The following is a 15,589-nucleotide window of genomic DNA, read 5'->3' as shown; positions in this document are numbered from 1 at the left end:
GTCGTAGTTCTTATCTCAAGTGGCTGCTTAAGGACGAGCAGTCCATAACTATAACACAAGGAGCTATATTCTGTGCAACAGCACTGTGGATTCATCAGAAACACGTGTTTAAACCACTACAGCAATTTTATACAAATGTGGCAAACCTTTACACTGCTTATTCCTTTCCTTTTTAGTATTAAACAGACTGTAATTGACAGACTGGATGTTATCATAGATAATTTATTATTATAAATTTTGTGTGTGTATAACATTTTTGCTGATAATGAAAAGGGAGGGAGACTAGTAAGATCGAGCTCTTTATACACACACACACAAACTCATACACACACATATGGTCTCTATCTATGACTGTAATAAATTGAATTGAATAGATTAGGGGGCTGGAGTCTAAAAAGATACAATGAACGGATGCAGGAACTGGGTAAGTCTAATCTTAGAAAGAGAAGGAGTAGGAGTGACATGACAGCAGTCTTCCAATATTTGAGAGGCCGTCACAGAGAAAAGGCTGTCACAGAGGGGTCAAAGCTACAGTTTTCATTTTTTAAATTAAACTATTCTACCATAGATTTGGACTCTTATGATCTTCACAATTGGGGAGATCAATAACTGGCAGCCTTGAAATTCAGAATGGGAACAGAAAGGAAAGGGATGAGGTTATCCCTTTTGTTTGTTTGTTTATCAATCCAACCTATATGCCACCTACTTCATTAAGGCCAACTTTCTGGATTACCTGTCTGATGATTGCATCAAATCTAAAATCCTGCATAAGGGATCTGCCATTCAGAATAGAGAACAGATGAATAAAGCAGAAATTAATCAATAAATGTATTTGGAATATGAAGTCAGTCTAGAAGAAGAAGAATGGATTATATAAATAAAGAGAAGAATAATTGATTTATTATACAAATACTCATGTAACAATATTTGAATTGTTAGTTAATCCACGAACATGTACACGTCCACGGTATGCAGACTTTGATCCAACTGTTCCACGTACAAAGCAGTTTAAGACCAGCCAGGTTGCAAAATACCGCTGTGGTTCCAATCTGCATCAAACAAAATGTGTTGATGGATTATGGCTTCCTGAGCCACTGTGTGAAGGTATCGTTTGCATGCTATGTACAAGTTTCTGCTTTCTTCAATAGGGTGATATCAATCCTCTCTAAAAATAAAAGTGGGCACACCTGTGGACTGTCTTTCTATGTAACATCCTTCTCAACAAACCAAGGACAAAAGCAAATACAGCATTAACCCTAAAATCAGTTTGTTTCTTCTAGTGGTGGGTTGCACTTATCCACATACTGGTGCGCTCTGCATGCATCCTCCTGATTTGAGCACGCTTGTGCGCATGCATCCCTCATGCAATTTTGCTTCCACACGTGCGCAGGAAGCAAAAAAGTGCTGAAATCTCATGAGGGGACGTTCACGCTTATGCGATTTTGACATTATTTTCTTCCTCACATGCAAAAAGAAGCAATAAAGCCCTGAAATTCAGAAAAAAAGATAGCACCACCCGATGACCAGCACCGGAGTGGTTGCGTGCAAATTGTGCAGTCTGGCAGCTGCTACCAGAACAGAGTCACCTAGCGTATCGGTAAGAATTGGTTTTTTCCATAGCAACTATTCTGTTCCCTTCACAGCAGCAGCTCCACCTCAGGGGTCAACTCAGCTGTAACACAGTTGTGCTGTAGTCTGCATTGGACAGCATACTTTTGTCCACTTTTCCCCATTAAGCAACAATCTAAGTTCAGTGATAAAACTTCATTTGTCACATTACAATGTTATTTGCTTTGAGTCTCTCATGTCTTAAGCAATTGAAGTGAATTTACACAGAATAAAATCATGCAAATCTAATATGGAATTTGTCTTTGATTTTTGGTACTTGCATGCATCTACATCAGATTCTTGGCAAGGTAAAAAATTTCACTGGAATAAATTTCAGAATTTCTGCTGCTTAAGAAGAGCATTGGATCATTATATTGCTCCTAGTTAATTTCAAAATAACTTTACAATGAACGTAAGTCCCTCTCATAAATCAATAAGAAATATATTAAAATAAAATGTAAATATTTTAACATTCAGGCTACAAGGCATTCATCTTCATTCCTTTCCAAAATTGTGATAATCTAGAATACTTTACATTAATTAAATCTTATTTTTGTTCAGTTCATAGAAGAGCAAATATTGTGATGAATAGATAAACTTTGCCTGGATTAGATAAATAATTTATCTGGTTACCTGTCTTTGTGCTAACTGGTGGACTTTCTTCATAGTCTAGTTCAATATCAGCTTGTCTACCTTAATCTAATTTATGATCAATCCTGAAAACATTTTTATAGGTGTCAAAGATCAATACAGTTATTTTTAACTACTGTATTAATGTCACAGCTGCAAAGTTTTGATGGCTCCATCTGCTTCATCAATTGTGGCCTTAAAGTACACAGATCTTGCAACAATGACTCATATCAATGGTATTTGATGTAATTAGGTATTGTTTTAGCTTAGTTTGTGGCTGTTGAATTGGTTTTGACCTTAATGGCTGTTTTGTGAGTGTTTCTAGGTGTAATGTTTAAGGATGAATTCTGAGTACTAGGTGACAGCAAAGAATAATCATCAGAAGAAACAGAAAATTTAAAATGTGCTCCTGAAATATTAGTTTGTGAAAAAACAGATGGGTGGATTTATTTATTTATTTATTTATTTATTTATTTATTTATTTATTTATTTATTTATTTATTTATTTATTTATTTATTTATTTATTTATTTATTTATTCATTCATTCATTCATTTATTCATTTATTTATTTAGTCCAATGCATAATACACATCGAAGAGAATAGATATGTAGTAATATAACTAAAGAAACGAATAGAAGAAAAGATATAAAAGTATAATTTGAAAGGAAGAAAAGATAAATGAGATAAGGAGAGACAATTGGACAGGGGACGGAAGGCACACTAGTGCACTTATGCACGCCTCAAATGTTAGAGAAGATAACAGAAAAGAAAAGATAATAAAAATAGAAAAGATGATAGCTATACTTCTTGTTTTTTTCATTCCCCAGTTGGGTCAATCCTGGCATTCTGTAGGATTGGTGAAAAGGAAAGTCTATGTGGCTTCTCTATCGATATCATTTTCTGATGAAATTCATTGGTTTCCAAAAGATTATCAGTATCAATTCCAGGTGTTGATCTATATATTTTGGAAGTCACAGTCAGCCAAGGACAAGGTGCTCAACTTCCATGAAACAAGGGGAGAGGAATGAGATATAAAGTATAAAACCACAATTTCTCAGTAGTAGCACCAGCTTTCTAGAATAGCATTTTTCTTAAGAAAAATGTTTCAAATTGATTTCTTTCACAAAATATTTATGGATTAATTGCATGCCCTGTATTTTAGATGTATTGTTAAGGTGCTGATCTGCTTGCTATTTAACTTTGAAAGTGATTAATTTTTGCATGCTGTTTAATTCTTACCATAAATGTTTATCTGTAAAACATTGCCAAACAAACAAATATCTGCAGTCATTTTCTGCTTTTCATAATGCAAATACTGACTGGTAGGGGTAAGGATAGAAGCCTATGGGTCAACAGACTAATTAGGGCTGTGGTACCCAAAACTACATCCCTAGCCTCACATGGGGACATCAACAGTCAAGAAAAATGAGATCACAACTATCTCCATCCTCAGTTGCGAAAGAGAGAAAAATATCATAGGCAAATGTATGGAAAACTACCAAACAACTGAAGAGCATCACAAATAGCACCGGCAGACTTACCGGCCGGTGCCTTTTGCAGGAGGGTCGGGACGGCACGGACACATGGCAGCCGCCATCTTGGATCTCGGCTGAAGTCTCGCGAGATTGCGAGACTTCGGCCGAGAATCAGGCCAGTGTGGCCTGATTGCTGACGTGGCCGGGCGGGGCTTGCCAGCCCTATAAAAGGGCGTGCAGGCCCGGGTTCAGCCTGTTTCGCCCAGACCACGTCAAAAGAGCAGACACGTGGCTGTCTGCTCTTGGAGCCTCTTTCGGCGGCCGCATGGGTGGCTGCCGCTTTTGGAAGCCTCGTCGGAGGCTTGGGGAGGCTGCCGATCATTGGAGCAGCTGGGCGAAAGCCCCATCCGAGGCCCTAGTAAGAGGCGGCCGCGGGTTGCGGCCGCCATTTTGGAAGCCTCATCGGAGGCTCGTGGACCGGTCCGGGGGCTTCTGGTCCGGCGGGGAGGCTGGGCCTTGTGCCGTTTTTCGTCTGTTGCCCCCTCTTTCGCAATGGGGGGGATCGTTCTGGTAGACCCCTTGGGACGTGGGGGCTCGGGCGGAGGGCTCGCGTGTGTGGGGCCCCCCCGGTTCGTGGCCCCTGTACTGAGGGCAGTTGGGCCCTTGGTGGCAGCTTCCTGCTGCTGCGCTGCCTGTCAGTGAATGATTTCGTTCCTGACGGACTTTGTTCAGTCCGGCACGCATCCTTTGATGCGGCCGTGGCCATGGTAAGGGAGTATGGGGTTGGAGCCCCTATGGATAAATGCGACATTAGGTCAGCATCCCGGCTCCTCCCCATACACCCAGACGGCTTCGAGCTGTTGGGCTTCCATTTCAAAGGTGGTTTTTTATGTGGACAGGGCTTTACCCATGGGTTGCTCTGTCTCGTGCTCTCTTTTGGAGAGCTTGAGCACCTTCTTGGAGTGGGCGCTCGGGAGGCGCAGTTGTCTGGGCTCGGTCGTTCACTACCTTCAGGGATTCTTGGTGGCGGGGACTGCGCATTCAGAGCAATGCTTTGCTCTAATGCGGGACTTCGAAGCCCTTTGCGCTCTGCTGGGGGTGCCTTTAGCCTCTGCGGGGACCGAGGGCCCCGCCACCAAGATTACCTTCCTCGGTATTGAATTGGACTCGGAGGTGCAATCTTCTAGATTGCCCCTGGATAAGTTAACTAAAATCAGGGATACCCTTGGTACGGTTCTGGGGCTGCGGGAAGGTCTCTCTTCGGCAGCTCCGGGAACTAGCTGGGATACTTACTTTTGCCCGCCGGGTCGTGGTGCTGGGCAGGGTTTTTTCTAGGAGGTTATATGCTGCGATGAAGGGGCTCCGTTTGCCCCATCATCGTACCCGCTTATGTGCAGGGGTCAGGGCGGACCTCTGCGGGTGGCGGGGGTGCTTAGAACATTAATGGGTTGTCTTTTTGGAGGCAAGAGCTTCTTTTGGAAGCTGAATTGCAGTTGTGTTCTGATGCTGCAGGGACTTGTGGCTTTGGGTTGTGTTAGGTGACCAGTGGTGCTTGTCTGCGTGGCCTCCAGAATGGAGGGCCTCTTTATTGGTCAAGGATTTGACCTTTTTTGGGAGCTCTTCCCCTTGATAGGGGCCCTAGAGCTTTGGGGTGAGCAGTTTGGGGGCAAGACTGTGCATTTTTGGTGTGACAGCCTAGTGGTTGTCCATGTTGTGACCGCGCTGTCCTCTAAGAGTGACAGGGTCATGCGGCTTGTCTGCCATTTTTGTGCACAGGTCCTTGTCCCTGAACACATTGTTTTAGCATCCCATGGCTGCGCCCAGTTGGTGCTGGGAGGGCGGCTTCCCATTGCTGCGCCCAGTTGGTGCCGGGGGCGGCATCCCATTGCTGCGCCTGGATGTGTGCTGGGAGGGCAGCATCCCATTGCTGCGCCCAGTTGGTGCTGGGAGGGCGGCATCCCGTTGCTGTGCCCAGGTGGTACTGGGAGGGCTGCATCCCATTGCGGCGCCCAGGTGGTGGGTCTTGCACCTCGGTGGCAAGGACCTGTGTGGGCCTGGGGGTCTATTTAGATCTGCCAGGCTCACGAAGCCTGCGGTGGCTTCACACTGTGCGGCCCTCCACGCAAGTGGTATGGTCGAGATCCTCACGGGGATCGATTGGTGGGACGCCATTTCCCTTAGGGCCCTTCACCGGGTTAGACGGGGAGTTCTTAAGGCCCTGGGTACGGTAGTCAGAGAGTTAGGCGGCATGGTAGTGGCCCATCCCCGCATCACCATAGATCATCTGTGGCTTTACCTGGCTGCTGGTCTTCCTCTGTCAGAACAGTGGAACACCAATTTTCTTACAGGACCTGCAGTGGTCTCTGCATGAGCTGGCGCAGTTAGAGGGGGGAGTCGGGGGGCCAAGATACAGATCTGACCCCCACTCCGTGGCAGGTTAGGGGCGGGAAAATGGGTGGTGGTTTAGCAACTGCGCATTCTCCCTTGGGCATCTTTGGGGATGATTGACAGGTTCTCTCCAAGCTCGTGGTGGGGGCTACCTGAGCAGTTGGGGGGAACCTGTCTTTGGGTCCCGCACCTTGAAGCCCCCGGGTAGGGGTTAGCCGGCGGGACCCCCCTCATGCAAGTGCATGGCAGGGTCTCAGGTGAGGGAATGGTCCCTCAGCTGGACTAGCATCGAGATACGCCCATATGTTGCCCAGGAATATTTATTGCTACATCATTTCCGCCCCGGAAGCAATTGTTTGACCCTGCAGGTCCATTGTTTGGGTCATAGTTAGATATGTTAATTTATGCTAATTTAGTTGAATAAATTATGCTAATTTATTTTAATAAAAATGACCCAGTTTAAATCCAGCTCTTGTGTCCATGTCATTACTCCGTCTCTTCTGCAAGACTATTTGTCTGCTCTCCTACAAAGCCATTTACCAACTGGATGCAGCAAATTTCATTGTATAACTCAACTGAAATCCTGACTTAAAGAAGCCCTGATAATTTATCATGCAAATATAATTAGAATTTAAATCTCTTTGTGATTATGGCATCTCAATCACAATAGAGATTAAACAAGAGATTTGACATAAATCCTCCTAAGAAAATATTTAGGATTTATTTTCTTTGGGTGAAATAGAAATGAGATAATTTTCAGCTCTAATTCTAATCAAATTTTAATTATAAGATGTTTTGTTAAAGGAACCTGTCCTCCACCACCTCAACTTCCCAATGCCATCAATGTAGCAGATATGAAAATCTATGGGAGTGGAGAAGAAATCAGCCTTAAGTGTCAAGAACATTTCCTTCTTCGTGGCCCACAAAAAATAAAGTGTGAAAATGGAAAATGGCAAACACCCCCACGCTGTCTTGGTTTGTATGCTCAGTTTTGCCTTTATTTTAAAGAAACTGGACATTACAGATAAAGTGTAAGAAGCAAAAGTGCGGGAGAACATTCAGAGCATGGCTTATGGAATTCTTCACAGCCATTTATCCACAGTGGCCTCTGTATATGTGTGTGCAGTATTCCAAGCGACAAATCAGGTTCTTTGCACATTGTAGATGCTGCCTTCTTCTCTCTCTGAGAGTTAGATCAGGGTTGGTACATGGATGCTAAAACTATTTCTGGTTTGATCTGTGTCTGTATATGGTGGTGAGCATAGGGGATGTATATGCTCTATACCGGTGATGGCAAACCTATGACACGAGTGCCACAGGTGGCACGCAGAGCCATATCTGCTGGCACGTGAGTGGTTGCCCTAGCTCAGTTCCAACGTGCATGTGTGTGCCAGCCAGCTGATTTTTGCCCAACATAGAGGCTCTGGGAGGGCGTTTTTGGCTTTCTTAGAGCCTCTGGGGGGATGGGGAGGGAGATTTTACTCTCCCCTGGCTCCAGGGAATAATAATAATAATAATAATAATAATAATAATAATAATAATAATAATAATAATAATAACAACAACAACAACAACAATAATAATAATAATAATAATTTATTAGACTTGTATGCCGCCCCTCTCTGAAGACTCAATCAAGTCGTTGGAGCCTATTGGGCCCACCAGAAGTTGGGAAACAGATTGTTTCTGACCTCCAGAGGCCCTCCAGGGGGCAAGAGAAGCTGTTTTGCTCTCCCCAAGCATTGAATTATGGGTGTGGGCACTCGTGCATGTGTGATAGTGCATGCCCACGCTCTTTCGGCACCCAAGGGAAAAAAAAGTTCGCTATCACTGCTCTATACACTCCATTATGCATCACATGACCAAGAGGCAGCCGCTTACGATGGAAGGGTTGGCAGCAACGTGAGTCTTTCAGAACTAGTTCTACACTAGCAGCTGTTTTTAGCATAGAGATTTGTTTTTTGAATCATGTTTCATTGAATGAGATTTCCTATACAGATACAATAGAAATGTCTTTATGATATTTTATTTCTTTCATTAAAAAACTTCTTATGGTTTCTCTTTCTAGATTTACGATGTAAATCTCCTCCTGAAATTGTCAATGGTATAATAGAAATTGGAAACCGCACAATGTTTTTTCCTAATGAAACTGTGGAGTATAACTGCCTTTCAGGTTTTGAAATTAGTCAGCCAAATACAGTAAGATGTGAAAATTTGAAATGGTCTGAGCTACCTGTTTGCAAAGGTAAGAAATAGTATTTTTTCTATTGAAATGCCAACCTTGTGTTTGAGTTCTAAAAAAGGTTATCCATGCATATGTGTTTTTTTCATTCCTATGTTAATATTAGAACTGGGACAAGGAAGATGCATCAATGAGGAATTTGGAGGGGCTTATATAAATATTGAGATTTCACATGTCTTAAAATATCACGTGTATGACCTCAAACATTAATCTTATTTGTAATATCATGTAAACTTTCAAAACAGTTTTTGTCAGCAGGATTCTGACTTCAAAATCTCTTATTCACAGTGTATCAGGGACTTAGAAAGTGTCATTGGTTTAATAAATCAGCTCAAAGATTGTCTTTCCTGAAGGGCTCTTTTACCACTCCAGAGAAGAGATGATGAATGTAGATAGCTTAGGCAAGTTCCATATGATAACAAAAAGATGTAAAGTAAGTAAGCACAGCAGTGCAAAGTTGTTTGTTTTTGTTTTGGCCTGTCTGGGTCTAGTCTTTACCAGTATAACTTTTTAAAGTGTTTATTTTCAGTGCTATTCTGGCTGGTTTCTACTTGATATCTGCTAGAATTGCTTGGCCTTCTCAAGCAGGGTCCATTATGTTTCCTCTGGGAAAAACAAAGACATTTCTCTCTGATCTAAAGGAATATATAAAATATATATAAATACCAACAGTAAAGTCCATTTCAGTCTTAAAAAAGTAAGCTGGAAGAATAGGTGAAAAGTCCAGAGACAGGGCTAGGTTAAGACGGTTCCTTTATTTCAGCTCTTATAGGTAAGTGAATACCGTCTGCTCAATCTGGGAGAAACCGCTCCTTTTATACATTTGCAGTTCCCGCCAAGAGAGAGCAGCCCGCGTCTGAGCCAATCAGACGTGACTTCCTTTTTTCCTGCTCAGACAGCGTTTCCACACGGAACCAACTATTTACAAGGATACAACACCCCTCCCTCCTTAGTCAGAATACATCACTCAAGAAAGCCACGTGACGAAGTCCTCCAATCTGCTTGGTCTTCACGAGGCTCGCTCCGACCTGCGCAGTTCATTTGAGTCCTCTCTTCCAACGGTGGAGATCGGTTCGCCTGCACTTCCCCAGTGCGGCTGGGGCCTAGTCTGGGCTCCGGCCCGCTGAGTCGATCGGGCAGGCACAACACCGACCTCTGAGGATGAAGACGTCTCGGCGTCGCTGGAGGATCCTTCCTGACTCGATAAGTCCATTTGAATGTCCATTAAAGCGGTTTCCGCGTTACAGTCCATTAGAGCGGGACAGTCTGTTTTAGAGGTTTGCTCAGGGGAGGTTTCAATGCGCTTTCGTACATGGTCAATGTGCCGCTTCCACATTCGACCGTCATCCAATTTTACAATGTATGTTTTAGGAGCAGTTTGTTGTACAATTGTTCCCTTCATCCAATTCAAACCCCCATCAAAATTCTTTGCAAAAACACTTTGACCCAAATACATTTGTCTTTCAGGGTTCACATACATAGGGTTATGAGTACAAAACCTTGGGTGTAACCTATCCAGTGGGGATCTCAGTTTCCTTCCCATTAGTATTTCAGCAGGGCTTACATGTATGTGGGAATTTGGTGTAATATGTTGTGTTAACAAGAATTGGTCCAAATGCTGTTGTACATCTCCAGGGCCTGACCTGCGCAATGCCTCTTTTGCAACCCGAACGTATCGTTCTGCCAAACCATTAGCCCAGGGCAAGTAAGGTGAGATGAGGGCATGTCTGACCCCCAAGTTATCTAAAAATAATTCAAATTGCCTGGCTGTCAATTGGGGTCCATTGTCTGACACTAAGATGTCAGGACAGCCATGGGTGGCAAACAAATGGCGCAGAACCTTAATGGTGGCACTCGTAGTTATATTATTCATTGCAATGATTTCCACCCACTTGGAAAATGCATCTACCACTATTAAGAAATATTGTGACCCCACTGGCCCTGCAAAATCAATATGGACCCTGGACCAAGGCCCTGCAGGTTGTTCCCACTCTGCTGGAGTTGTTTTGGGGGGGTTAGGCCGCGACTCTTGGCATGGATCACACTTGGCTACCCACTTTTCAATATCAGTATCCAGACCTGGCCACCATAAGTGCCCCCTAGCTAGGGCCTTCATCCTGACAATCCCAGGATGGCCCACATGTAACATTGTGAGTACTTTGGTCTTTAGACTTTTAGGAATGATTACTCTATCACCCCACAACAGACAACCTTTAACATATGACAATTCCAGTCTTTTGGTTTTGAAATCACACAAATCAGATTCTACAGAGTCATTCTGCCACCCCTTAAGTACACAGTTTACCACCTTTTTTAGAATTGGGTCTTGCTGCATGTGTGCAGCCACCTCCCTTGCAGTAGTTAGTGGGTTATCTTCGAGCTCTATCATTAACACATCCGCAGATGGGGCAGGGTCCTCTACTAACTCTGCCATTGGGCACCTACTGAGACCATCTGCGTGGTTGATGGTTTTACCCCCTTTGTGAATGAGCTCGTACTGGTATCCTGAGAGGAACAAGGCCCACCTGATTAATCTTGGAGACATAAATGGGGGAGTTGGTTTGTTGGGGGCTAAGAGGCCTAGTAAAGGCTTGTGGTCGGTAACCAATTCAAAACTCCTGCCAAAGAGATAATTATGAAACTTCTTCACCCCAGCCACTAACGCTAGAGCCTCCTTATCTAGTTGGCTGTAATTTCTTTCCGTATTGGTCATTGTCCTTGAAAAGAAAGCAATTGGGGCCTCTGTATTATTTGGCAACACGTGTGCCAAGACCCCTCCTACGCCATATGGGGACGCATTGCACGTAAGCCTGACGGGTAGTAACGTGCTATACTGGACTACTATACTTGCGGACGTTAACAACTGTTTTATTTGTAAAAAGTCTTCGTGTTCAGTTCTCCCCCATGTCCAGAGGGTTCCTTTCTGAAGTAGTCGGTGTAGAGGCTCTGCTGCTGTTGCCTTCTGTTTTAAGAAGACAGAGTAAAAGTTTAGAAGGCCTAAGAATGTCTGCAATTCTGTTCTATTCTGTGGCTCTGGGGGTTCCCTGATGGCTTTTAACTTTTCAGTAGTGGGGTGTATGCCTTCCCCATCTATTCTATATCCTAAAAATTCTACACTGTTGGTTCCCCACACACATTTCTCAGGTTTGATTCTTAACCCTTTATCTTGTAGTCTATGTAATACTTCTCTTATTCTTTCGTTGAGTTGAGATTGGTTTTCTCCTGAAATTAAAATGTCATCAAAATAGGGAATGGTCCCTTTAATTCCTGATAGCAAACGTTCCATTATGCTTTGAAAAATCCCGGGAGCTATGCTTACCCCAAATTGTAATCTGGTACATTTAAATGCACCCCTGTGGGTGACAATTGTCTGTGCGAGTGCTGTTGGTTCATTGACAGGGAGCTGCTGGCAAGCTTGGGCTAAATCGATTTTTGCGAACACTTTCCCTTCCCCCAGGGAGTGAAGGAGCTGTTGTACCACTGGAATGGGGTAAGGGTGATGTTGGAGGGCTTTGTTGAGCGTAGACTTATAGTCAGCGCAAACCCTTAATGAGGCATCTGGTTTAAGAGGCGTAACTATGGGTGTTTCCCATGGCCCCTGCTCTACAGGAACTAAAATGCTCTGGCTTATGAGCTTATCTAGCTGTAGGTCAAGCTTGGGAAGGAGCGGGAGGGGTACCCTGCGAGGTTTGAGCCGGACAGGAGGGACCTTGGGGTCAATAGAAAATGAGATAGGGGGGCCTTTATACGATCCCAAGGTGGGGCTAAACACTTCTGGGAATTCCTGTAAGAAGTTAGGCATGCTATCATGGTTAACAGTACAAATACCAGAAATTTCAATTCCCAATGGTTCCATCCAAGCCAACCCCAGGAGAGAGTGTCTAGCCCCTGTAACAACAATCATAGGAAGGGTACATTTAACAGTCTTAAACATAATCGGTACATTCACTTGGCCTAGAACAGGTATTATTCCCCCTTGAAAATCTCTAATTACCAATGAGGTTTGTAAAAGGTCAGACTTTGAGAGGCTAGGCATGTACATTATAAGCTTTTCCCACGGCATAATGGTATATTTAGACCCCGTATCAAGTTCCATAGAGCATGGCTTGCTGTTTAGGAGCAGTGAGATTACAATTTTGCCCCCATTTTTTGTTGCCGTGCTATTCACGGAAAATTGATTGTTACCTCTTTTTTTTTTAATTAATAAAATTTTATTACAAATATATACACATTTACATACAATATGTTTTATATTAATACAATGCTAAATCAACGCATAACAAATTATATCTGTCCATCCATCACCCTGGGGGGGAAATAATTATCCACAAATTGGGTGTCCTCCTTGATCCACAGCTCACATTAGAGAAACATCTTTCAGCTGTTGCGAGGGGAGCGTTTGCCCAGGTTCACCTGGTGCACCAGTTGCGGCCCTACTTGGACTGGGAGTCACTGCTCACAATCACTCATGCCCTCATCACCTCAAGGTTCGACTACTGTAATGTTCTCTACATGGGGCTACCTTTGAAGTGTGTTCGGAAACTCCAGATCATGCAGAATGCAGCTGCGAGAGCAACCATGGGCTTCCCTAGGTATGCCCATGTTACACCAACACTTCGCAGTCTGCATTGGTTGCCGATCAGTTTCCGGTCACAATTCAGAGTATTGGTTATGACTTATAAAGCCCTTCATGGCACCGGACCAGAATATCTAACTAACTAACTAACTAACTAACTAACTAACTAACTAACTAACTAACTAACTAACTAACTAAATAAATAAATAAATAAACAAACAAACAAACAAACAAACAAACAAACAAACAAACAAATAAATAAATAAATAATGTCCTGTCATATTGCCAGCGCACCTAAAGATGAAATATTTGGTGCTAGTTTCTTTAATCTGAAGTTATAAATTATATTAATCCCATGATTAGAAATAATGAGACGTATGTTTTAATTAATAATTTGATTAATGGAAATTGGTTTTCTAGAAAAAACATCTGGTAGTTCTAAGGAAGATTCCTGAGGTTTAGATCATTATTAAGTCTGAAGATTTGTAGAAAAGGAATGCTAAAAACATAATTTATTATCATTATGGAACTACAAGTTTAGGCTTTATTTTCTGCTAAAAGTAATTAATGGATTTTTCATGAATAATAAGGAATTAGTTGCATGTATCCAACATATTTCTGTTTCCAGTCATGTTAGAAGGAGGAGGAAAGCCAAGGTGCTCAGTGACCAACTATGGTGTTTTACCATCAAAAACAAACAAACAAACAAACAAAATCCCCACCAGCAGAGTCAATTTAAATAGTTTGTAAGGCTTACATCCAGCCTGGCAGTGAATGTGCTCCACATAACTGCTGAAGGTTTGGGGACAAGAGGAGCCGAAATAACTCCCCAGGAGCTCAAAGGCTGAATGCTAAAGATTTACCCCAAAGGGCTGTGGAAGATGGCACCCAAATGCATAGGTGAATAAGTGGTCGACTAGCCGAGACAGAGAGCCATGAGCCTCCCCCAGTAATAACTTTCATGCTCAGAGACTGTAATGTTTTTTTTGATCATGCAAGTTATTTGAGAGACATACAATCACACTGAGATTGGTTTAGATGATGAGACAGATGGCAGAGGCGAGGGTGACCAGGGGGGACTGGGTGAAGGCTATAGACGCTGTTGCTTCTCTTTTGACCATTTGAGGCAAAATATCAGATGCCAGGGACCAGACACCATTGGGAGAGAAACAGCAAAGTGAGGAATTTCTAACTGCTGAGGGGTTAACCCTGCCATTGTTCCGCCACATTCTATGCTGCTTGTGATCTGGAGAGAATAATGTGCATTGTTGGGAGGAATAAACTGCAGTAGTCCCTAGATGAGGAGTGACCTGGATCTTGGGGAATCTATCTTGAGGATGTTTACAAAGGACCTTGGACTCATATGGGTATGGATTGTAAAACCTGACACTCCCACTATCACCTCCCCTTCCCCTTATGGACCTATTGTTGTATCCTTGTAAATAGTTGGTTCCGTGTGGAAACGCTGTCTGAGCGGGGAAAAAAGAAGTCGCGTCTGATTGGCTCAGACGTGGGCTGCTCTCTCTTGGCAGGAACCGCAAATGTATAAAAGGAGCGGTTTCTCCCAGATTGAGCAGACGGTATTCCGCTGATTGTCACTTACCTATAAGAGCTGAAATAAAGGAACCGTCTTAACCTAGCCCTGTCTCTGGACTTTTCACTGGCGACGACGGACGGAAGAACCACGCGTGCAAGATGAACAACCTTCAAATCGGCCGGGCTCCTGAGTTCTTCAATCCGGAGAAATCTTCCTGGGACGCCTACATAGCCAAGTTCGAGATCTTCCTCGAAGCCGCGGGAATAAGGGACGCCGACGCCGAATGAAAGCGGCCAATCTTCCTGAACTACTGCAGCCCAGAAATATTCGATCTCGCCCAGACTCTCACCAATCCGCTCCCAGCCAAATCCGTCGCTTGGGACGTCCTGCAAACCAAGCTCGCGAGCCATTTCAAGCCTACGAAACCAGCCGTCGTTTTCCGGCACCAGTTTTCAAGAATGGCCCAGCTCGAATCCGAATCCATTAATCAGTTCGCGACACGTCTTCGAACGGTGCTTTCAAAATGCAAGTTTGATAGCCCGGAAGCTCGCCTCACTGATGCCTTAATTTTCAGCATGAGAAATGCCATGGTGCGGAACAAACTCCTCACCGAAGACGAGCCGTCTCTCCAGGCAGTAATCAAGCTGGCACAAACCGCAGAGGTCGCCGACGCCGCTGCCAAAGAGCTGAAGGAGCACGACAAGCGAGAAGTCATCGCCAAGATTGACTCCACGTTTTCCCGCGCGGAGGCCCCAGACGACCTCAGCCTACCAGCCCTCAATGAGGACAGCTGTTTCCTGCTGCAACAGGACCAACCGAGACAACCCAGATACCATCGCCCCGTCGCCCCCTGCGCCAGCTGCTGAGGAAACCATCCGTGCCAACGCTGCCCCTTCCGGGACGCCATTTGCCGCCGCTGCAACCGACGCGGCCATATCGCCGAAGCCTGCAGAGCACCTTTGCCTGAGGAATCTTTCTCCACTCCTCGTCCTCCTCGTTTCCAGAATCAATCACCTCAACTGCGTGAAAACCAGTTTCCCCGGTTTTCCGGCCGCAAGAACTACTCAACCGCTAACTGCGACTACTCAAGAGGTAACAACCTACAAGAGAAAATGGTATACGCTGAGGACA

General features: G+C 44.0%; 1 long non-coding RNA gene across 1 annotated transcript in view; it reads left to right on the top strand.

Annotated features, from left to right (window-relative positions):
* Positions 1 to 959: 959 nt before the first annotated feature.
* Positions 960 to 15,589, top strand: part of LOC139164357 (uncharacterized) — a 283,996-nt gene continuing 269,366 nt past the window's right edge. Inside the window, exons 1-3 of the long non-coding RNA XR_011558610.1 lie at positions 960 to 1,104; positions 6,908 to 7,078; positions 8,172 to 8,348. This is a non-coding gene — a long non-coding RNA (uncharacterized lncRNA). The remainder of the gene's footprint in view (positions 1,105 to 6,907; positions 7,079 to 8,171; positions 8,349 to 15,589) is intronic.

This window comes from Erythrolamprus reginae, chromosome 3 (genome assembly GCF_031021105.1).
Source record: "Erythrolamprus reginae isolate rEryReg1 chromosome 3, rEryReg1.hap1, whole genome shotgun sequence".
NCBI lineage: Eukaryota > Metazoa > Chordata > Lepidosauria > Squamata > Dipsadidae > Erythrolamprus > Erythrolamprus reginae.
The sequence above is the reverse complement of the archived record's forward strand: the minus strand, read 5'-3'. Positions and strand labels throughout refer to the sequence as shown.